This window comes from Podarcis filfolensis, assembly GCF_964270895.1.
Source record: "Podarcis filfolensis genome assembly, chromosome: 15".
Classification (NCBI taxonomy): Eukaryota; Metazoa; Chordata; class Lepidosauria; order Squamata; family Lacertidae; genus Podarcis; species Podarcis filfolensis.
This window is the reverse complement of record NC_139618.1, coordinates 18,724,154-18,748,155: the sequence shown is the minus strand read 5'-3', so window position 1 is coordinate 18,748,155 and position 24,002 is coordinate 18,724,154. Positions and strand designations below refer to the sequence as shown.

The following is a 24,002-nucleotide window of genomic DNA, read 5'->3' as shown; positions in this document are numbered from 1 at the left end:
GCTTCCGATCAAGAGTTCGTGCATCTCACTTTGCTGGAGGAGGTGCGCTGCGCTCCGGCGCGGTAGGGCACAGCCGGCGCTCCGCAGCCGCGCAAGGCGACGCGCTCCAGAGCGGCCCCTCCGGCCGGAGTTCCAAAAAATAAAACTCCCCGCAGAAGAACTCGGGGAATGGGTGGGGCGAAGAGGGGGGGAGCACCCCCGGAGTAATCTCAGAGGGAGAAGCGACAGGCCTCCTGCTCCAAAAGCTCCGACGGTGCCACAAGGCAGGATGGAAGGGAAGGTCCGGCCGGCTGCCGCTGCCGCCCGGCGCTGCGGCTCGTGGTCGGGAGCGGATAAGAGCCTCTTCCCGGCTCAGCTGTGCTCCTCGCCGCCGCTCAGCGAAGGGAGGCTGCGAGGAAAGGCATGGCAAAGCTGGCGGTCCCGGCTGTTGCTGCTGCTGCCTGGACCAGAGCTAGGTTCAGCATCCCGGATGCGCTCTGCCTCCTGGCTGGGCGCATCTCCTCCTCTGCCGAATCGCAGCCTCTTGCGCCGGCTCTCCGGAGCACACACACGCATCGGCTTGCAGGGGTTGTCATGGCAGCAACTCCATCATCGCTGACCAGCACTTGGGCTCCGCGGCACAGGCAGCGCCGCTCAGGAGCGCAGACTTAGCACATTAATCTCAGCCAAGGACACCGGGGATGGGGGGGACTCTCCTTGCTTTTAACCCTCGCGGCGCCGGCGGGTGCACCTTGGGACGCCGGAGAAGGGGGGGGCTTCTTAACCCTTGCGGGCCCGCTCCCAAACAACTAGCTCGCCGTGTGTGTGTGTGTGTGTGTGTGTGTGTAGTATTCGAGTCCTGCATTTCTCTTTACAGGCGGCCGCGGAGCTGTTGGCACTGCGACCTACTATTCCGAGGTCTGACGGGTGTGAGGGTAGAGGGTGAGTGAGTCCAGAGCGTGGCATCCAGCCAACTTGGTGGATTTTTATTTGAACCCTGGGCTTTCCTCCCTGACCGCCTCCATCCGCTCTCGAAGTGGATAATGCAGGGTGAGGATGGAGTGGCGCAGAGGCTAAAGTGCAGGGAGAGTGAGGTAGAAATCCTCTTTGGATGATAAACCTGCTGGAGGCAAGCCACTCTTTTTCTCAGGCCTCAGTTTGCCCAGCCTGAAGTATGGGAATAATGATGGCTAGTTATTCTAATAGTTGTTTTGCATATGATGTTATTTTATATCACACCCTGTGTTTCTCTACTAAAGGATAGCTGTCTAAAAGTCTTGAATAATAGTAATAATAATAATAATTCTACCTTACAGGTCTACCCTATTCCTGTAACTTGTTTTAACCCCTTTAATGTTTAATTTTTCATTGTTGCAACCTGAACTGGGACCTGATGGTGAAGGATGGGTAATAAAGCAAATAAATATGTAAATTAATAATATGAAGATTACTGTTAATAGGAAAATGCCCAGAGCACTCAAAGAATCACTAGATACATTATGAGCATGATGAAAAGAAACACAGCTGAAACTGCCAGGCATTTTCTGTTCCATGCCAGATGCCTTGAAAAAGGTGTTGACGCTACACACCTTGCTTTTTGCTTCTACCCTCCAGCTGGGAAATTTATTTACTACACTGTATGGTCAGCCAACCACATATGTTCTCTGGGCATACCAGTGAAAAGAACAAAACTGCAATATTAAAAGTACAATGCAGAAGCAGCATGGAAAACTTTTTGCTCTTCCTCAGATATACAACAAAATACAAACCACAGAATTGTGGAATTCTAGAGTTGGAAGGCACCCTGAGGATCATCTAGTCCAACCCCCAGCAACGCACCTGGCCCATACAGGGATCAAACCGAAAACCTTGACATTGTCAGCATCACACTCTAACCAGCTGAGAGGTCCAGTTAAAAGAAAACACAAAAGGGTTTTGTTTTTTTTAATGACCTGGATGAAGAGAAAGGACATGCTCATCTAGAGCAAAAAAGATTATATGGATGGTGTCTCCTGGGATGCTTTGGGCAGGCTGTTCCATAACATAGATGCCACCACTGGGGTACCCCACCTACAAATACGTTTTTTAAACAGAGGTAGGACAGCCATCTTGCTAGGAATTCCTTTGGTGTGACTCCTACATTGCAGGTAGCTTGATGGCCCTCCTTGTCCCTCTCAACTTTACATGGTCTCTTCCAATTCTACAATTCTATAATTCTATATTGCAGCTCGTTCACAGTTAGCAAAATGTATGGGCAGACACAGCTCACATTGTTTACTCCACCTTGCCAGCAGATGATGATAGGCACACCCCCACCCCCGCATTGCTATTCTGCCCACTTTACAGAGTGAGAAACTGAGGCATGATTCACAGCTAAGAAAGTCACTGGCTGCTGGAAGTCAACTCTTCTACAACAAGACCTGGGTGCGATCATTTCCAGCACTGAGTGCTTCTAGGTGACCTGTTTACTGACCATTCATCTCGATATGTTTGCAGGAAGATAGAGTCAGCTACTTTACTGACCATTCACTCTTATTTGTGCAGAGGTTAGACAATGTTGCATGGATCGAATATGATCTTTCCAGTGCATTTTCCCACCCCTTTCCTTCCACAAAAGTCTGATTTGGGGGAGTGGAGGGGAATTGGTGTTGTTGTACAAGAGCCCTGAATCAACCTTAATTGTTCAACCCAAAATTTCCACTTTGTGATTGAATCTCACCTGAAAATAGCAACAACCAATGAGTGTTTCGTTTCCCTCTTCCTAGCCTGCCTGCCGCCAAAGGCAGCCAGCTCAGTTAGAAGCTTTCCTATCTTACAACTCAACAGCATCCCATTTGTCTATAAGTAGCACACTCTTACACTCTCTGCTTCTTTGCTAACTGAATTATTATTTCTATATATAATCGCCTGCTGGTAGGAAGTGCAAGACATAAACAGTCCCAGGGGATTTGAGTCCTTTATCTCGAGGAGAGAGCAGCAAAGGCAAGCTTCAGGAGACAGCAGCCCCCTTTACTTACCCTTCCCTTGCCCCGGCCGCCAGAGCCATACATTTCACTCGTCTTTGGCAGCCTTTCCAGGTGCCACAAAATCAATCTAAGATGCTTTTCTCTCTCATACTAAATGCTCAGTCATTTGGCTCAGATCAGGATCAGCTCCCCCATGAGTTCATCTAGGCTTCAGGCCACAAGCACACCACACATTTAAATCACTGTGATGGTTACAATTCCTGAGGACTGTAGTTTGTTAAAGGGGCTGAGAGCTGTTAGGAGACCTCCTGTTCCCCTCCCAGAGCTACAAATCCTAGGGTTGTTTAACAATCCACCCCCCCCTTCTCAAGAAACTCTGGGAATTGTAGTTCTGGGATAGATTCCAATCTCCACTCAGCGCTGAAGCTGGCTGGGTGACTGGCTTGGGCTAGTGGCAGTCTCTCATCCTTACCTACCTCACAGGGTTGTTGTGAAGATAAAACAGGGGAGGGGAGAACCATGCATAACCACTTAGAGCTCCTTGCATGAAAAGGTGTTATAATAAATAAAATTAAAGAAGAGGAAATGCACCAGCAACCCAACATAAATTTTCATAAAATTTGCATATGTCGATCTATATATATACCGTAGATGCATTTTAAAAAATATAAATATAAATAAATGTCACCAAAGTTGGGATCACTGTGACCAGGTGACCTCTGTGCTTGCATAATCTACTCTCGAGGTGCCACTGATGGGAAGTTTCAAGGGCCCTGTTCCCTCCCTACTTAGGGTTCTTTGGGTGGTATCCAACTAATGTGTTTCAGTTCAAGGATTTCCACTGTTGCAATTAGGCTCCAGCCCCTCCCCTCCCCCTATGCACTCCCCATGCCCTCCTCAAATCTGCTCTGGAGGGTTTGGGGGGAAACTCCAAAACAGATGTGGGGTTGGGGCAGAGGCAGAAATACTTGCACTGATGGGAAGCTTGCTTAGCACTACCATGGATGCAACCTATTATCTGTAACCTGAGCATACAGTCATTCTAGGCTGCAGAGAACGGCAAAGTTTACAGAATTCTAAAAAAGAAAACTGTGTGTGTATGTGTAGAAAACATTAAGGAAGCAATTCCCTTGATTTAAAAAACAACAACACACAAGATAGACCAATAAAGAATGACCACAGAATGCAATGGAGCATCCTGGGGAGAGGATTCAGGTGCAGCTTGTCTAAAGTGGCATGATGATCCCAACACTGGCCATCCACAAGAACAGCCTGCTGGATCAGGCCAATGGCCCATCTACTCACAGAATCACAGAATTGTAGAGTTGGAAGGGACCACAATGCAGGAATCTTTCGCCCAACATGGGGTTCAACCCCACAACCCTGATACTGAGAGTCTCATGCTCTCCCAGCTGAGCTATCCAGCATCCTGTTCTCACAATGGCCAACCAGATGCCCATAGGAAATCTACAAGTCGAACCTGAGCACAAGAGCAACTCTCCCCTTCTCCACTTTCCAGCAACTGGTATTCACTGCCCCCAACCATAGAGATAGAGCATAGATATCCTGGTGAGATTCTCCTCAGAAGCTTACAGGCAGGGCATGAAGGCAAGGTTCCTTGACATCTTGTATGCACAGCGACACTGTCCCTGAACATGGAGGTTCAATTTAGATGATAGCCACTGAAAAGTATTCCTCAATTCTCTCAGCGTGTGGAAGGATTGAGGTAGGAATGATAGCTGTTCACATTCAAAAAAAAAAAAAAAAATTCCTTCCAGTAGCACCTTAAAGACCAACTAAGTTAGTTCTTGGTATGAGCTTTCGTGTGCATGCACACTTCTTCAGATACACACTTCTTCTTCAGGTATCTGAAGAAGTGTGCATGCACATGAAAGCTCATACCAAGAACTAACTTAGTTGGTCTTTAAGGTGCTACTGGAAGGAAAAGAATTTTTTTGTTTTGACTATGGCAGACCAACACGGCTACCTATCTGTAGCTGTTCACATTGTTGACAGCAGGCAAGGGGTACCTTTCGCAGCCTGGGGGCTACATTCTCTTGTAGGCAACATTCTGAGGGCCAAAGGAAAATGGTGGGCAGGACCAGACACGAAAGTAGGTGGGGCGCTGAATGAATGTTTTACAGTCTACACATATTCACACAGAGAACCGTAGGTAGGTGATCTTGCGCCCCTGGCAGAACCATCCAGATTGTGCCCCTAGCCACGGACATATTAGCTCTTCTTTCCGCCTCTCCTCCAAACCCAACCCCCTCCATCCATTCAATTCACTCTCTATTTCAAACATTTTCTTATGAGGCAATAATTGATATTTTTATTTATAGACATATTCATGGACATATTTTTAGTCAATTTCGTGCCCCCTCCTCACCTGCGCCCCTGGCATGGGCCCACCCTGCCACCCCCTAGCTATGGCCCTGCCCCACACCCCTCTCCATCTTCTGTCCAGGCCAGCAAGACAAAGGATCGGAGGACACATTCCAGCCAGACTAAAACTCTTGAGGTGCAAAGCAGAGCCAGGGATGGGTGTGGCCGAGGGAGAATTCTGAAGGCCAGTTAGAGAGGTCCAGAGGGCAGCATTTGCCTGAGGTTCCCACCCTAGGTTTACAGCAATTAAAGGAACCCTACAGGCGGAAACAACAACAACAACAACCAAGGTCTTCTTTTGTTTCCTTTGCAGGTTAGTCCCTAACTCCCAGCCATTTCCATAGCTAAAAGGGAGGCTTTGGAAAATGCACCCACTCCTTTGCACCTGGGAGTCCGCAATTCCACGCACGTCGGGCACCTGCTGGCTATCAGCCATCTCCCACCTTATTAAAAATTGCAACCAACACGAGTTAGATTCCAAACTGGTGACCTAGATGTGAAAGGATCCATAGCCCCATTACTAATCCCCTGAGTCATCCAATACTCGGCAAACTATTATTTAATTCGCTAACTGTGCTATTTAATCTCAAGCATTCTGAGATACGCCAGGCAGAGAAGACACTCTATAAAATAATAAAGCTTTATTATTATTGCTTGTGCTGATGGGTCACAAGAGGAGGGGATTTCTTTCCAAGCCTGTTTATTTCCTCACTTTCCAATCTCTTTTTAAGATTACTGAGTGCGTGGCTTTAGCACTTGTGAAAGAATGTGGATTAAGAGCCTGGGAGAATAAAGCATGGAGAGGTTTTGTTTTGTCTTCTCATGGTCTAGTGGGCGAGGGGGGGGGGGAGAGAGAAGGGGGTTGGGAATCAACGTTGCACAGTCCAGTAGTTCTAAGCAGAGTTGTAAAGCAATCATTCCCATCTGGAAGTAAATATTTCATTCTAACAGGGGTGCAGAACATTTTGTAGCCTGAGGGGGCTGCAATCCTTCTGTGCAGGCTTCTGGGGGCCGCATGCCAGAAGAGGGCAGGGCCAGAGGCTAAAGGGGATGGTGCAATTAATGCTATTTTCTACCTCTGTGCAACAAACAAGCAAGAAGCATTGCCAGACACATTCCAGCCAGGCAAAAACACTCAGGGAGGAAGTGCGGCAAGAGCAATAGGGGTATGGCTGGGGAGGGAGGTGGTTTGGGCAGAGTCCCAAGAATCAAATGGGAAGATGATTGTTCTTGTTACTATTATTTTATTTATACACCACCCATCTGACCGGGTTGCCCCAGCCACTCTGGGTAGCTTCCAATATTTATAAAAACATACTAAAACATTAAACTTCAAAAACCTTCCCTATGCAGGACTGCCTTCAGGTGTCTTCTGAAGGCTTATAGTTACAGTGGTACCTCGGGTAAGAACTTAATTCATTCTGGAGGTCTGTTCTTAACCTGAAACTGTTCTTAAGCTAAGGTAACACTTTAGCTAATGGGGCCTCCCACTGCCGCCGCATCACCACCACACAATTTCTGTTCTCATCCTGAAGCAAAGTTCTTAACCCAAGGTACTATTTCCGGGTTAGTGAAGTCTATAACCTGAAGCGTCTGTAACCTGAGGTACCACTGTACTTATTTCCTTGGCTTAAGAGTTGCATAATTCCATACCCTCCAACATTTTTCTGATGAAAATAGAGATGTCCTACAGAAAAGCAGGACATTCCAGGATCAAATCAGAACCCGGGACAGTTTCTGTATATCCGACGCTGTCCCTGGAAAACAGGCACACTTGGAGGGTCTGAGACAGGTGCAGGACTTTGGGGCAAATGTCAATTTGAAGAATGGGCAAGAGGGGCCTCAAAGTCAGAAGCGCTAGCTTACTTTATTTTTTAAGTGAAGAAATATACATTATACCTCTAAAAATGACCTCCCACCTTGTAAGGCCACTAAATTCAGCGTCTAGGCTGCTTATGCGCTATAGATTTAAAGCACATGCCTTCCCACAGAGAATGCGGGGAACTGTAGTTATTGAGGGTGCCAATAATGGTTAGTTGACTCCTCATAATCCATGGCATGCCCTGCACCTTTGTCAACATCTGCTCCATACATTTAAAGAACATGGCTTCCCCCAAATACAGTGGTACCTCAGGTTACATACGCTTCAAGTTACATATGCTTCAGGTTACAGACTCTGCTAACCCAGAAATAGTGCTTCAGGTTAAGAACTTTGCTTCAGGATGAGAACAGAAATCGTGCTCCGGTGGTGCGGCAGCAGCAGGAGGTCCCATTAGCTAAAGTGGTGCTTCAGGTTAAGAACAGTTTCAGGTTAAGTACGGACCTCCAGAACGAATTAAGTACTTAACCTGAGGTACCACTGTAATCCTGCAAACTCTATTTTGTTAAGGGTGCTGGGATCATATTCCTGCAAGGGATAAACTACAGTTCCCATGATTCTTTGAGGGAAGGCGTATATGCTTTAAATGTATGGTGTGCATGCAGCCTTAAATGACTTAAGTGCATTACTGCAGAGAGGAAAATGTGCGGTCGGAATGCCCCTGTGCTCACAGCAAGGATCACTATCTAAATCCACCGCCAACCTAACACACACTTTTTATTACTCATTGCTTGCTGAAGAATTTTCTCTGCCAGCTGTTCATTTATTTTGCAATAGCCTGTTCAGCACTGTTTTCTAAACAGTAATCTAGCGGTAGATTCTGAAGTGCAGAAGCTCATCATGACAGCCTCATAGCCATTGTGGAGGAGAATCCATAGTTCTCTCCCTCGCCCTCTCACACACATTCACACTCCATCCAAAAATGCAAGCAGCATAGTTATCCCACCTCTTAAGGCCCATTGGTTCCTCATTTGTTGACCCCCCACCCTGCCACTCTATGCCTGCCATTATCTGCCCTGCCTCTTGTCCCCAGTTACCAAGAGCTATCACTGTTTGCATGCATGCATCAAGATGCAATTTGTAGATACACAGGAAGGGACAGAAACCTGAATTCTTGCTACCTCCCCAAGAAGCAAAATAGGGTCAAAGCGATAGGTAAGGAACTATCCTTGCAATATCAGGACCACTAGAGAGAATGCTATTTTCAATTGGCACTTTGTTTTTTTGTTTTGTTTTTTAAATAATATTTATTAAAGATTTTTTAAAATTATAAAAAAGAAAAAAAACACAACAGAAAAATAGAAAGAAAAAATACACCCATCATTCTCAAGTTTTTAACTTTCATTACCTTCTTTCTTTGACCTCCTCCTCCTCCCCTTTCTTGTATCCTGGTTAATAATTATCACAGCAAATCCTATCCATAGTTCATAATATTTTGTCCTTACATTATCTTAATCTATTTTCATCTTGTCTTATAGCAAACCTTGAAACTTAAAACTTAAATCTTATTTTTACCGACTTCTCATAACCATACCATTAACCTAATTCTTTAAACATTTTTACTAGAACCAAATAGTTCCATTTCAACATTTTTCTAGCATTCATCAATTATTTTAAAGCAGTCCTAATGATAAAAGAAAAACAAGTAAAACAATCCAATCTTCATCCAGCGTCCCTTCCTCCTGGTTCCGGATTTTGTCAGTCCTTTTTGTCCCATTTATCTAGCACATTAACCTGGTGTCCTTATATCCGAGGCCCTCAAGTCTCTTCCATGTCCCTTCCGCGGCTCTTCTTCATATTTTCCTTCCACTCGTAGGAACTCCAGCTTAGTAATATTTTAGACCCTTTTCAACAGATCAGCCCCATTTCCATAGCCCAGACTAAACTCCATGTGATATTTAAACACCTGTTTCAGATTCCCTCCAAAATTAAAAGCTCCCACAGCTCCAAACATCTGACGGCCCATTACCAGACTCAGAAAGTCCAAACATCCCAGCATGGGAGGGTCATTCCAACCCATTTCCAAACCAAACCTAACTTTATCTTTCCAAATCTGTTTTTTTCCAAGTTCATTTATCAAATCCAGAGGCTCATGATCCTGCTGGGCCGCAGCTCCCTCCATTTCTGACACCCAGGATTCAGCAGTATCCTCTTCTCTCATCTGTGCTGTCATAGCACACTCCTGTTTTAGTTCCTGGGTAGGCTCCATGTAGTTTCCTACTGCCTGTTCAAAATTTCTGGTCGCATTAGTCATCAAGTCCGTCTTCTGGCTTAGCTGATCCAGTAGGGCATTTATTTTACAGAAAGCACCCAACAGAGCTTCTGAAGACATTGTCCTGCAAGGTCACAAGTCCTTTCCCACGATTGTAATCTGTAACAGCAGCAAGCTCCTGAAGTTGGTTACAATTTCACAGTCTCCCTCTAGGGGGACAACTTGTTTATTCTTTCTTTTAAGAACAATAGCAACAAAGCTTCTTTTTTAAAATATTCAGTCAATATTTATTCCTTTAAAATGCGAAAGGAAACAATGGAGTCACTATGTTACTTTTCTTTTAACTATCTGTCAGAAACATTTGTCTCTGGTCAATGAGCTTCAAACGTCAGTCCTGACACTCTGCTCCAGGATCAGGACGGTGGAAAGTTACTTTACTTTAAACTCACTTCTGCAGGTTTAAACAATCCAAAAAGAGGTCCCCCTTCTTCTCCTGCTACCGAAGGGGGGGTTCCACGATTTTAAATGATGAAAGCCAATCCTTTAAAGGTGAATTTCCATGCTCTAGTTACGTTGTCTTTGCTTTATTCTGACTACAAAGAAACGGAAGGCTGACTTCCTGTTTAGACCTTCCCGTTTCAGTACCAAATTGAAGTAAATTTTAAGTCCAATTCCTCTCTACTGGCCAATCCTTATTCAAAGTCCAATTGTTCGAGTTTTAAGTACTCACGGGTGATTCTTTAGATGCCAAATTGTCCCAGGAAAAAGGCAGCACTCTCCGGCAACGGCTATGCGGCTTCGCTCCACGGAAAAAACAGTAGACTCACAGCACCGTGCCACTTCCCCCTCTTCGCTTCGGAGCCCGTTTATGGGTTCCTTTGCGGGTTGGGGGGGCGCTAAAGGTGCCCGCCGAGTCCCATGGTCACAGGCTTCATCCGCCTGTGATTTTTTAAAGGGTCCCCACTTCGCCGTAGCGGAAAAGACCCGTTTCGCGCGGAGCTGGTCCCTCCGGTTCAGAGGGAGTCCGCCATTGCCGATGGCGCCACCCCGGAAGTCTCTTCAATTGGCACTTTGGACGGTGAGTTTTCTTTTGTCAACAGAGTTTGGGGAGTTTTTCCAAATGGGCAGATTATAGCCTCCTTTGTTGAGAGATAAAGGAGTGTATCTCCAGGGGTGAAGTCAAACCACTGCTTAGCGGCACTGAAGTGACCTCTCCAGGGTTTAACATAAACCTGGGCAGTGTGTATGGCAGTGTGTGTACAAGACTTCCTTCTCAGCCTTGCTGACGTGGTCCAAAGGAAAGAAGAAGAATACATATGGCACCATCTTGGCAGCAGGAGCTGCCAGGAGGACTTTTATTCTCCTGAAGATGTCTCTCAAGGCAGCAGGCATGGCTTTTTCCTTGGGGTTTACTCCTGAAGCCTTTCTCATGAATGTGCATCACCACAAGGCAGTGGAGGTTTAAGACCAGAGTTTTCCTTCCCCTAGATGGGCTTCCTTCCCAGGTTGATGAGCCCCATCTGCCCTTCACTTCCCTCTACAACATGTGCAGAAACCACCTACTTGACATTGGACCCACTATTGGTCTTGTCCGTTCAATCCGCTGGAGTCTATCTTCACATGCGGGCGAAATCCCTAACCCACGAGGGGTTTGCGACTCATTAATTACCCTCACCTGGTTTAGCCAGCCAATAGAAGCCATCTCCTGGGGTGCTGCCATTGTAACATGCAGACAGCTTCTAGGAGCCACAGGTGAGAGCTGAGTGCAGGTAGGGACCAAAGGTGGACAAAGTACCCCCAGAAGGAGCATGACCAGAGACAATCCCCTTCTCCTAACACCCCATACTCCCCACCTGGCTTCATAGGACTTCCCCAATAGCCAGAACATTATATCCCCCCCCCAACTGGAAAAATAAATAGATCCTCATTTTATGCTGATTTTGCTTGAGGGGCTCAATACAATTGAAGCTTTGCGTTGTGCAGCCAGGTGTGCAAAGCAGATTTGGGCATGGTGAGCAGGTGTGGGTTGGGAAGAAAGGAAGCATAAGCTGGAATTCAATCAAAAATGCTGTTGGTGCACTATTATAATTTTCTTATAGAACATTACAAGTTGAAAGGAGGAAAAGGAGGAAGGGGAATTGAAGGACCTGTCTTTCATGTAACTGCCGCCCACTGAGTGGTCTTGGCCATTGAACTTTACATCACACTTTCTCGTCACCCCCACCTTGAGGTTTAGAGACTGGAGTGTGAATGAACAATTGCCAGAAGGTAAGTCAAGGCAACAGTATGTATGCACAGGTTGTGTTGTGGTGCAGCAGTGGTGGCTGGTGCCCTTTGGAACTGGCAGGGTGTACCTTAGGGAGGCTAACAGTTGTTGTTGTTTAGTTATTTAGTCGTGTCCGACTCTTCGTGACCCCATGGACCAGAGCACGCCAGGCACTCCTGTCTTCCACTGCCTCCTGCAGTTTGGTCAGACTCATGTTTGTAGCTTCGAGAATCACTGCCTTGCTGTGGCGAAGGGGCTTGAATAACTCAGAGAAGCTATGAGCTATGCCGTGCAGGGCCACCCAAGATGGACAGGTCATAGTGGAGAGTTTTGACCAAACGTGATCCACCTGGAGCAGGAACCGGCAAGCCACTCCAGTATCCCTGCCAAGAAAACTCCATGGACAAAGACAACAGGCTAACAGTAGGTAGAGCCAATGGCAATGGCACTTTTAACTACATCCAATGACAGGCAGCGTCAACTAATATTAGTTTTGTTCCCATCCTCCTTCCTGTTTAATACTACAAGGGCAACACCAGAGCCTGGAGGAGAAGGAGCAAACTAACAGGTAGTATCACCCCCTGGGGCAGGTTCTAAGTAAGATGGCATGCAGGCAGGGGCTGACCGAGGTTGGTGGGGCAGTGTCCCACTGACCGTAATGAGTCAGTCTCAACAGGAAGGATTCCAGATGGTGGCTTAATACCATTAAGGGGCATTCAGATGTGCTGGCATTTTGATGTATACCTATCTAGAAGTGCATATAGAAAGAGCTGACTGATGCCATCTGCTACTACCAGCAAACATTATTCAGCTAAAGCACCCCACTCCCATTCCCCCAGAAGAAGTAAAACAGGGAGCAGTCCAGGACTGGAAGCCAATGACATCAGTTCTGAAAGGGGCCACCAGGAGAATTTCCCTGTTTTGTCTGTTGCATCTTTGATTATAGCATTTTAAATGAGAAACCACTTTGAGGGTATTGTATAAAACTTAGTCCTTTTTTTAGACAGACAGACAGACAGTGGATTTGGAAAGCTATCTGATCTTCACAAAGCTTGAAACACAGCAAACATTTCCAGCATTTTTCTTCTTCAGCCAGCTGCTAGCTGTTAGCTAGGGATGTCTGTAATAAAGGAAAGGACAGCACCCCCTCTATTGGCCAGAACGCTGCAGTGTGCTCAGTTCAGCAACTAACAATCAGCTACGAGCCCAGACTGTCCATCTCACTTCTTGCAGTTTGCTAGTTGTCAGAAGCCACAGTAGGGGAGAGGGCTCTCTCTTGTGCTCAGGTCCTGTTTGTTGGTTTCCTACAGGCATCTAGTTGGCCACAGTGAGTACAGGATGCTGGACTAGGTTCGACAATGGAGAGTGCTTTAACCATACCTGGTGGACGCACACGCACAGAGCTGGGGCGGGGTGTGAAGGGCAAAAGCAGCCTGCTGCATGCTGGTGACACCAGCCCCAAGCCGCTTTGTGAAGCTGGACTGCTCCTCCCCAAGCCAGACCAGCTTTGCACGGCTGGGATCTGGGGAGGGCAACACGAAAAGGACACAGCAGCCATGAGCCCTTCAATCCCAGCCCCATGGGGGTGAGGCTGCAATTGAAGGGCGCATGGCATCCTTCTCACGCTGCCCTTCCCAAGCTGCTTTGAGAGCCTGGGATCCCAATGGCCTGATCACATGAAAGGCAGCTTTGTGTGGAGCAAGTTGAAGCTAAAAGCTGAATGCTGGAAGATTGATTACAAATTTAAAAAAGCACTTTTTAACACAGTGCCTAGTTAATCTATGGAACTCACTCCCACAAGAGGCAGTGATGTCCACCAACCTAAAAGGTAAAGGGACCCCTGACCATTAGGTCCAGTCGTGACCAACTCTGGGGTTGCGGCACTCATCTTGCTTTATTGGCCGAGGGAGCCGGCGTACAGCTTCCGGGTCATGTGGCCAGCATGACTAAGCCGCTTCTGGGGAACCAGAGCAGTGCACGGAAACACCATTTACCTTCCTGCCAGAGCGGTACCTATTTATCTACTTGCACTTTGACTTGCTTTCGAACTGCTAGGTTGGCAGGAGCTGGGACCGAGCAACGGGAGCTCACTCTGTTGCAGGGATTCAAACCGCCGACCTTCTGATTGGCAAGTCCTAGGCTCTGTGGTTTAACCCACAGTGCCACCTGCGTCCCTAAGTCCACCAACCTAGATGGCTTTAAATACAAATTCATGGGGGTGGGGAGCTATTGATGGCTACTAGCCATGATGGCCACCCTCTGCCTCCACAGCTGGGAGGCTTCAATGCTTCTGAATACCACATGTGGAAGCCACAGGAGCGGAGAGAGCTCTTGTGCTCAAATCAGGCTTGCTGGTTTCCCACAGGCATCTAGTTGGCCATTGTGAGAACAGGATGAGGGACTAGCTGGGTCCCTCTTTGGAGAGCAGGCTCCTCTTCTTACGTTGGATCAATGTGTTGCCTTGGGGCATGTTGGCTTGTTGACAGTGTATAAAACTTTTGTGCTCTATCATTCAGTATTAACACACACACTCGTCTTGCCTACGTCTTCCCAGGACACGTGGTGCTCTGTTCCAGGTTACTGGAAGCTCTTTAAACCAACGGGAAGCGGTAATGAGGTACATAAAGTATGAGCTTTATTGATTGTGTCTGCAGTGCAGCACTCAGCAGACTCCCTAAGTCCCCCATCAGCACAACAGAGAGACGACAACAGGTTCTCTTGTGGGCAGGTTTCTTGGTTGCCTCCGAACCCTGTTCTGATCCAGTGTGCAGAGATGAACCTTATGGATGTAGCACTAGCATTTAAAACTAATATAGGATTAGTTTTGAAATGAAGGCCTCATTTGGGAGATGCCCCCATTCAATGGGAGAACATCTGCCTTGCATGCATGAAGCCCAAGGTTCAATCCCAATCATCTCCAGGCAGGGCTCGGAGAGACTCCCTGTCTGCAGTTCTGATGAGTCACTGCCAGTCAGTGTAGACATGAATGAATTCGCTAGACAATTGGTCTGACTCAATATAAGGCAGCTTCTCATTTTGTGACATTCTATGCCAGTGTAGGGAATCTCTGCACACCTTCCAACTTTTTCTGATGCAAAACTGGGATGTGCATTTTTTGAGATGCGCTCCTGGGGGAGTCACGTGATCCACACCTTTCTCTAGCCCCCAGAAAGGTGCTTTTTGGGGGGGTTGTGAGTGCAACATGAGAGAAAGGGGGACACCCAAAATCGCCACCAAGATCTGGTACAGGAAAACGGGATGTCCTGTTTTTTTCCAGGGATCTCAGAAGGTATGTCTTTGCCTATGCCTGATCTGGAGGGTCAAACTCAGCCCTCCAGGTGTTTTGAGACTACACTTCCCATCATCCCTGACCACTGGTCCTGTTTGCTAGGGATGATGGGAGTTGTAGTCCCAAAACACCTGGAGGGCTAAGTTTGCCTATGCCTGCTCCAGATGTTGCTGCACTACAACTCCCTAGCAAGCATGGCCAATGAGTAGGGATGATAAGAGTTGTAGTTCAGCAACATCTGGAGGACCAAATGTTCCCCACACCTCTTTTGTGCCCTCTACTCTACTCTACTCTACTCTACATCCTTTACTGAGGAGAGTAGAAGGGGAGGGGGATGACACATTGATCTATATGTGATCACATCATAGGGAAATTACTTACTTACACATGTAATAATTCTCTGGTTGTTCTTAATTAAATTTATATGCCACCTTTTCTCCAAGGAACTCAATGTCCTATATATTCTCAGTGTCCTGCGTAGGGATGGGAGAGCACTCTTGTGCTCAAATCCTGATTGCAGGTTTCCCAGAAGAGGCCTCTGCTTGGCCTCTGTGAGAACAGTAATGCTCGACTACAGCTATTAGCTTAATCCAGCAGGGATCTTCTCTTTGTTCTTATGACAGAGAGTTTCTAGGCTACAAAACCAACTCGTAGCAAGAGTTCTATGCCACCTGGGTGGACACTTCCAGTTCTAACTAGTAGGGGCAAAAGCAAGCGACCAGTTGTCCAAATCCAGCCTGACATTTGTGGGCCAAATCATTTTTGAACTGCACCTTTCCTTTCACAGTGGAAGAGAAAGCCCAAGCTCTCCTGTGGAAATCATGCATGCTCTTTGATGGCTTGATGCAATTTAACGCACGTGCATCGCTGGAATGCTCCAAGATTCCGCCGGGCTCCCTGCTCTACTTCCTGGGCTCCCTCCCTCCTCCCTTCTACCTTTCCGTTTGCATCTGTACAATGTATACATAAATCAGCCTGTCACAGCTCGTCTTGTCCCTGACAGCTGTAATTGCTTCAGGTTTTAAAAATATCTATAGACAATAAACACAATAAACACGTGTGCGTGCATTTTTTTTAAAAAAAAAAGCAAAGAGAAAAAGAAATCAAGGGGGCTTTAAATTATACAGCAGCTTCAGGGGAGAAGCTGGCAGCTGAGTCCAGCTGTGAAGGTGGTGGGGTGTGGTGCATGTGTGAGAGTGGGGGTGGAGGAGATAACTTCTTATGTTGTCTGGCAGAAAAGCAGGATAAATCTGGTTAAAAGAAGGGAAAATATCAGCAACAAGGAAGGCTTCTGGCAGAGCAGGGGAACGAGGCTCAGAGCCTGGCACCCGTTCCAAAAGAGGAAACAGTGTTTGTTCAAACTAACCCATTTACAAAGGAGCAAGTCACAGTACAGTGGTACCTCAGGTTAAGTACTTAATTCGTTCCGGAGGTCCGTTCTTAACCTGAAACTGTTCTTAACCTGAAGCACCACTTTAGCTAATGGGGCCTCCTGCTGCCGCTGCACCACCACTGCACCATTTCTGTTCTCATCCTGAAGCAAAGTTCTTAACCTGAAGCACTATTTCTGGGTTAGCGGAGTCTGTAAACTGAAGTGTATGTAACCTGAACTGTATGTAACCCGAGGTACCACTGTAAATGAAAGCCCTGACAGTCCTGGGCTATGCAGAGGACAGAGTAGCAGGCTTCACGGAGCAAGTGAGCCATTTCCCGTTTTCTAACAAGGCTAAAGGACCCCCTCGCCTGGCAGGCAGCAAAAGTAGAGTGGCCAGCCACAGGTAGGGTCTGATGCTACACAGCATATGGCTGGAGGAAGCAAGCCTATGTATACAAGGTCAACATGGCCAGGTTTAAACATCTGGGTGTTCACAACAGGGTCCAAAGGTCTGGTCATCCTCTGCCTCTGGGTCCACATTATTCCTTCCTGTGCTTCATGGGTGAAAATAGGGACACACATTGATAGCATCCTTGTTCTGATTGGGAGGGCCTGGGTTGAATTTTCTCAGGAAAGAACTCCCCACTTAAATGCTAGAGACTATGGGAGGGCACTGGACCCTGCAGAATGCAACTCACGCCAACGACCTAAGCAAACAAACACCAATTGATTCCCCATAGGAGAAAGATTAAGGATAAAATAGGGGAAGCAGTTGCTGGTCTCATTGGAACTGTTAGGGTGGATAGTAGGGAGACCAACAACAGGGGGAGCCTGAATCAATGACAGGCAGAGCCAACTTAGTTTTGTCCGCATCCTCCCCTCTGATGATTTCTACAAGAACAACATTGAGACTAAGGAAGAGGAAGTTGATGGGCAGAGCCACTCTTTGGACTGGTTATAAGGTAGGTAGATCAGGGGCTCACTGAGGGCAAACCGAGGTCACTGAGGCTGTGTCCCATACACTCTAATGGACCACCCCCCACTATTACTAATATGCAATTACAGTATAAAATTCCCACAATTTTCTGGGCTACATACAGATTCCCCTGTCCCACTGCCCCCCAGAAGCAAATAACACAGTAGTGATCACCAAACAGCTGCTAGATTTTCAGAAGCGGCTGTAACTTTGTGTGAAAGATTACATAAAATGTGGAAGTTACCAGGTCAGGAAAATGGGATACAGTGCTGTCTGAATGCAGCCTAAGAAAACTCAGGAAGTTCCAGACGATTCAACAGAGGTCCAGAACATTCTGCTTCCTGTTCAAGCACTCCATTTCTCCCTTTTGTTGCCAACAACAAAAACAGCAAAATGATTGGCACATTAATGGGGTTTTGACATGCACAAGGCTCACTTTGTTGGATGGGGTTTTTTAACGGTATTAATGATATCACAATCATGCCATTTGTTGAATGGGCTCCAATGCCCTCCATTTCCTATAATGAATGAGCTCATCTCACCTGCTGGCCTCTGTTCCCCCACCTCCCTTCTCTAAACAGTTCTCTGACAAAAGCAGCTATTTGCTGAGCAAAGGTGCGTATTGTTCAACTGCTGCCAATCCAACTGGGCATATGCCATGGAACGAAACCCAAAATTATAAGAAAGAAAACACTATGCATTCACAGTGCCTAACGGCTTTGGTTCCCATTACCGTGGTGAGTAATAAGCAAAAGGCTCTTAGTAGGGAAAGTGTTAAATTCTTTACCCATGCAATAAAGAAAATGAGAGCAGAGCGCAGACGAAACCAGCCCCCAAATCGCTAGGCTTTAAAGGGCAAATTGAATGTTCATTTTTATGACTAGGCGCCCAGTATAAAGTACATGCGCGAGAGGGATCAGAAGCAGAGAAGTTCCAGTTAGGCTTTAGGGGAAGGTTCCCAAATGGACAGTTAATTTAAATTTAATGGGACACTTACTGTAAGTTTAAATAAATGCCCGTTAAATATTAACAGCGTCTTTATTGGGGGATTAACAGAGCTTCTTGCATTGTTTTTAAACTCCATAATTATGTGCACAATCAGCATTGTTTTTTCAGGGGAAACAATGGCAGAGGATACTTTGGGTACATCTAAAGTGTGTGTACGTAAAGTGTACCTATATTTAGGTAAAGATAAAGGACCCCTGGACAGTTAAGTCCAGTCAAAGGCGACTATGGGGTTTCTAACAGCTTTCCGGGTCTTGTGGCCAGCAGGACTAAACTGCTTCTGGCGCAATGGAACACCATGGCGTAAGCCAGAGCACACAGAAATGCTGTTTACCTTCCCTCCAGAGCGGGAAGGTATCTACTTGCACTGGCGTGCTTTCGAACTGCAAGGTTGGCAGGAGCTGGGACAGAGCAACGGGAGCTCACTCCGTCATGGGGGTTTGAACCGCTGACCTTCTGATCGGCAAGCCCAAGAGGCTCAGTGGTGCAGACCACAGCACCTTACCATTACATGTGTGTGGCAGATCATATATGACAGATCATTGGAATAAAATTTCCCATACAGCAAAGAGTAGCATTGGGAAGGTTGTGGATCTGGAAATCAGTCATTTGTTAGAAAATATTAAGCAGCTGTTAAAATCTACCAAGTGATCACAGGGGGATTCAACAGGGCTATGCATGGACCCCCCTGTCTCCCTGAAGACCCTGGATCAGGCCAGTTCACCCTCTGCTGCCCAAGTGACCACCTACCCCACCCTGGATCCATCTCCAAAACACTTTTTGGGGAAGGGCTATGTGATAAAGTGTTTTTAAATCCTATGTCAACATACAATTAAAATAGGATTTGGAAAAGGTTTTGGGGGGCAGGGAGGGTGGATTACCAGCACCACACAGGATCACATCCTCCCACTGTTTAGTGGGAGGATCTGATCCTGCACAATGCAGGCTGCTGCTCCTTCACAAATGGCTTGCTTCCACAGTTTCCAGCTTTTGGGAGCATTGGATGTAGCCATTAGTCACAGGGCAGTTGCAAATCCCTCTAAAGTGGAGGTGGGAAAACATACAGTGCCGCACTGGTATTGGGCAGCTTCCAATGTTCCTGTGACATTAAACTAGAGCAAGGTCCCTTGCTCTTTTGCCATTACCTGACCAGGCTAATGGGAATTTCTATTTATTTTTTTTAATTTTTGTTTTGCAAGGAGTCCAACCACATCTAGGAGGGTACCACGTTGGCTAACCCAGAAATAGAGTGTCCTATCTTGAATAAGTGAGTGTCTCTATGCTGAAGCTGGTAAGTGAGAAGAGAACAGGAAAAGTGAGACGAGGGAGGACCATGTAGAAGTAAGACCAATGTTTACAAAGTCAGTAGTGTTACATTCAGACTAGGAAAAAGGCAAGTTTGACAATTTCAATTCCTTTCTGTTTCTCATTTTTCAAAACTTAAGTGCCATTCTACACATTTCCACATTGCTGAGCAGTTTTTTAACATCCCCAGAAAGTGCTCTGTTGCCCCCCAAGAGAAAACCTTACAGGACTTGCAACATTTGCTCTGGTGTGGCATTTTGCATTAACTGAAAAAAATAACTTGTGTGTTGCCAAAGGATTGGAGGACGCCTGAAATATTGTTTGCTGTTTGGTGGAATTTTGTTTTACATACAACACACATAGACACACACACAGCATTCTCTCGCCACAGTACAACATGAAATTTAGCTTTCCTAATGGTCTTACTCTACCACCCCCATTTTAAGTTTCTTCCTGATAGCTTGAGATGCTTTTTTGTACTTCTGTTATTTTTATTATATCACTTTGATTTACTTTGATAAAATCATTTTTTTAAAAAAAAGTCCTTATGAAGATTCAGCAGCATCTTAGTGTGAATCTCTAATAGGCAATTTGTGTGTGTGCAATTTTGCCAAATAGGTGCATCACTGCAAATTTCCACAAAACAGCATTTTTCAAGTCATATTTATTGCTATATGCATTTTTATGCACACTTTATCCTAGTGTATGCATTTTTGTACATGCTACTTGCCTGTACACTTACATTGCAAAATTCATAGAATCATAAAAGCTGGAAGGGACCCAAGGGTCATCTAGTCCAACCCCCTGAAATGCAGGATTCTCAGCTAAAGCATCCAGGACAAATGGCCATCCAAGCTCTGCTTAAAAACCTCCAAGAAAGGAGAGTCCAGTCCCAAGAAACCTCCAAGGAAGGAGAGAAGAACGAGTTTCAAAACATTCTTGTGTTGCGGTTCACATATACAGTGTGGATTCAGTCGGTTTACCTTTAAATGTGAACAGATTCAAATCTCTTCCTCATCCCTAGTCTTAGCCAGCCTGCTGAGTTCACAGATGAAGTGAATTTTGCACTTCACAGCTCTCACGCACCACAAGGATACACCGGCTCTCAGCTGCAGGAGTGCGGCCCTCCCCTCTTCCCAATTGTTTCTCCAGTTTGGTCTAGTAGTTCACCCTAGCAAGGGAGGGGGGACAGGGGGGAAGCAGCTGCTCTTTATTGCTAATAATGTTTCCAGGAAACCATAGCGCATGAAATAAACACTTTGTGTAGCACTTCAGTTTAGCGCTGACAGAACAAGAGCAAACTAGCAGACTGTCTGTGGGGGAGAAAGGAGCTCTAATATCAAGCAGAGGAGAGAGAGTAGGCTGACAGACCTCCATGTCAGAAAATGTCATGAACCCTTCCACACACACAGGCTGTTTATGGCAAAACCACTGATCCAGCTGATGCTAACGAAACAAGGTGACAGTTCTCATCTCAGGTTCTGACTTCTGTTCGCCTAGTTCAAAGCGCACAGCAAAATCTCTCCAACTAGAGGAGAGAACCATACAGAGCAGCAACTGAAATGAAATGGGGGCGATGGCAGAGAGAGGCTAACGTTGTGCAAGCCTTTACATTAATGATATGCACCAGTTGAGCTTGGTGTTTGCTGAGCCGTACCATTTCCCACCCACCCACCACTCTCGAATAATATTGCCCCACATCTTTGTGAACCTGTCACCCGGTTTCCCTTCTCCGCCTAGCCACCGTGGGCAGGAAAGACACTGCTGGAAAGTGAAGAGGGAGGGGAAGATGGCAGGCTGTGCATCTGGGAAACCTGCAATCTTTCAGCTAAACCCATGAAGCTGTCTTCTGGTTAGACCAGTGGTCCCTCCTAAGCCAGAATTATCTACTCAGAACTGGTGGCAGCTTTATAGGACTGCAGACAGGGATGTTTCCTACCTACCAGGCCTGCCTTTAGAGCAGGCATAGGCAAACTCGGCCCTCCAGAAGTTTTGGGACTACAACTCCCATCATCCCAGACCACTGGTCCTGTTAGCTAGGGATGATGGGAGTTGTAGTCCCAAAACATCTGGAGGGCCGAGTTTGCCTATGCCTGCTTTAGGGGCATTCTTATAGCTAGCACCTCATGGACAGGAGGCATCTAGTCTACTAGTGAGCTGCGGAGCCTCTCTGCTTGAAATAAAGCTCTCCTGGCTGCCCTTTCCTAGAATTGCAAAGTGTGCTGTTGTTGTATTAATTGCGGAAGATTGCAGCCAAACATAACTATGCATGAAGGGGTTAAGACCACAGACGTAGATTCCTAGACTCAACTAGGTCACGCCCCCCCTCCCCCCCATGAGGGAGGAAGTTAAGCCTTCTCTTCTGTTCAGGGCATTAACGACAACAGAACCAACACTGTCATCGTCTCAGAACTATTTGCATGAATGACAACCTCCATGAAAAGCTTCAAACACACTTACTTTTCAGTGCACATTGCACAGGGTAGTAGAACCTCCCCACAAACAAATAAGAACAAATGATTAAGAAACATTGGCCATGGTGTAACCTCAGTGCAAGCCAGCCTAGTTCCCATTTCAGTTTTCCATCCACTACTGCTACTAAAGCAGGTCTTATGAGGAATGGTGGAGGGGGTTGGGAATGTTGAGCATAGAGAAGAGAAAATTGAGAGGTGACATGATAGCCACCTTTAAATATCTGAAGGGCTGCCACATGGAAGAAGGGGCAATCTTGTTTTCTGCTGCTTTAGAAGATAGGATCCAAACTGATGGATTTAAATTACAAGAGAGGAGATTCCAACTAAACATTAGGAAGAACTTTCTGGTGGGGTCTTCCTAAAAAAAGTTCAACAACGTTTGGGGTGTCCTAACCGTTTTTTACTTTTTGAAATATGGCAACCCTAGGATAGCCATCTGTTAGGGATTATTTAGCTGTGATTCTTGAATTTCAGGAGGTTTATAGCAGATGACCCTAAGGGTCCCTACAGCGCTACAATCAGATGATTTTATAAATGCATGTAGTTATACTTCCATAACAACCTCTATAATGGCGAATGACCTCTCATGCACACGCACACACACACACACACTTGGTGTGAATTCAGAATTGTTAATTAAGAAACTTCCATTGTTCAAATAGATGGCTTCTGCTCAGAAAGTGTCGTGCAAGGCAAAAACCAAACACAACAATCTAGCACAGCATGTTCTCTATTCTCACCAGCCTCGTTGGATGGCCATCTGGTAAGGATTCGTTAGCTGTGATTTTTGCATTGCAAGGGGTTGGACTAGATGACCCTTGTGGTACCTTTCAACTCCACAATTCTATGATTCTACATCTTTTGCACTGAAGCCTCTCTCTCTCTCTCTCTCTCTCTCTCTCTCTCTCTCTCTCTCTCTTTTGCAAATCACATTTCAGTTCCTTATCAATAGCAGACTGGCACACAGGCAGGGGGCGAGGACGCTTTTATTTCTGTCCCAGTCTTTTAGGTATACTCTGCAAAGCCAACATAATTATCATGCACACAGTGCCACAGATGCGCATGGGGCTTAATCTTTAAATATTCATATATAGATTCAAAGGCGGGGTGGAAAGCAGATCCTGGGTGGCTCAGATGTCCCGAGTCATGCTGGCACAAGGGAAGTTATTAAACAGAATTGATCTTTGCTGTCCTTGGTTCAAATCAATATTACTTTTTTTTTTTAAGGAGGAAGGAATACAACAGAAATCTGTTGCACTGATTGTGAAGTGGCTTTGTTATGTTAACACTTTGAAAAATGAAACTCGCCCAGTCCACACCCCTGCACCACTCTCCCCCCCCCCCCCGATCTGCATTTGATCAGAATAAGGATAGCTGACGATGTCAGATAAAGGAAGGCTGTCCCATCAGTCATCTCTTAGCATTTCGTATGCATATTGCATTAACCTAAGGCTTTAACAATCAAATCCAGAATTCTAATAAGCATACATTTGTATAGAGGGGGTTAGAGGAAGGGAATAAAAAGTGACTCCGGTGAGCTGGTACAGAGCCAGACCACAACTTTTACCTAAAGTATTTTCGGGGGAGGCAGGGAAGGTGTTTGTGAAATGCTTGGATCAAGCTTGAAATGGAAAGGGGATGCTTCTTTTGGATCCTCTACAAGATGTGCCACACATGATCAGAACCACAGATCCCCTGGCTTTGAAAATGTAGGGAGGCTGGGGGGGGGGAGCACCATCCCCAGCCATCCATTGAGGGGGACTAAATTGTGCAACCAAGTGACTTCCAATCAGAGCAAAGGCTCTGTGTCGCCCTCCTGTTTTGATTGGTTCAGAATTCCATTTCCTCAAGTTTCCTTTACACCAGGGATAGCCCAAGCGGTTCCCTGCAG

The 24,002-nt window shown here is 46.2% G+C and overlaps 1 protein-coding gene across 10 annotated transcripts in view; it reads right to left on the bottom strand.

The window, feature by feature from the left end:
* The window catches only part of NTM (neurotrimin), an 808,067-nt gene that overhangs the window by 343,962 nt on the left and 440,103 nt on the right, over positions 1-24,002 (bottom strand). The gene's annotated exons all lie outside the window — the stretch shown is intronic.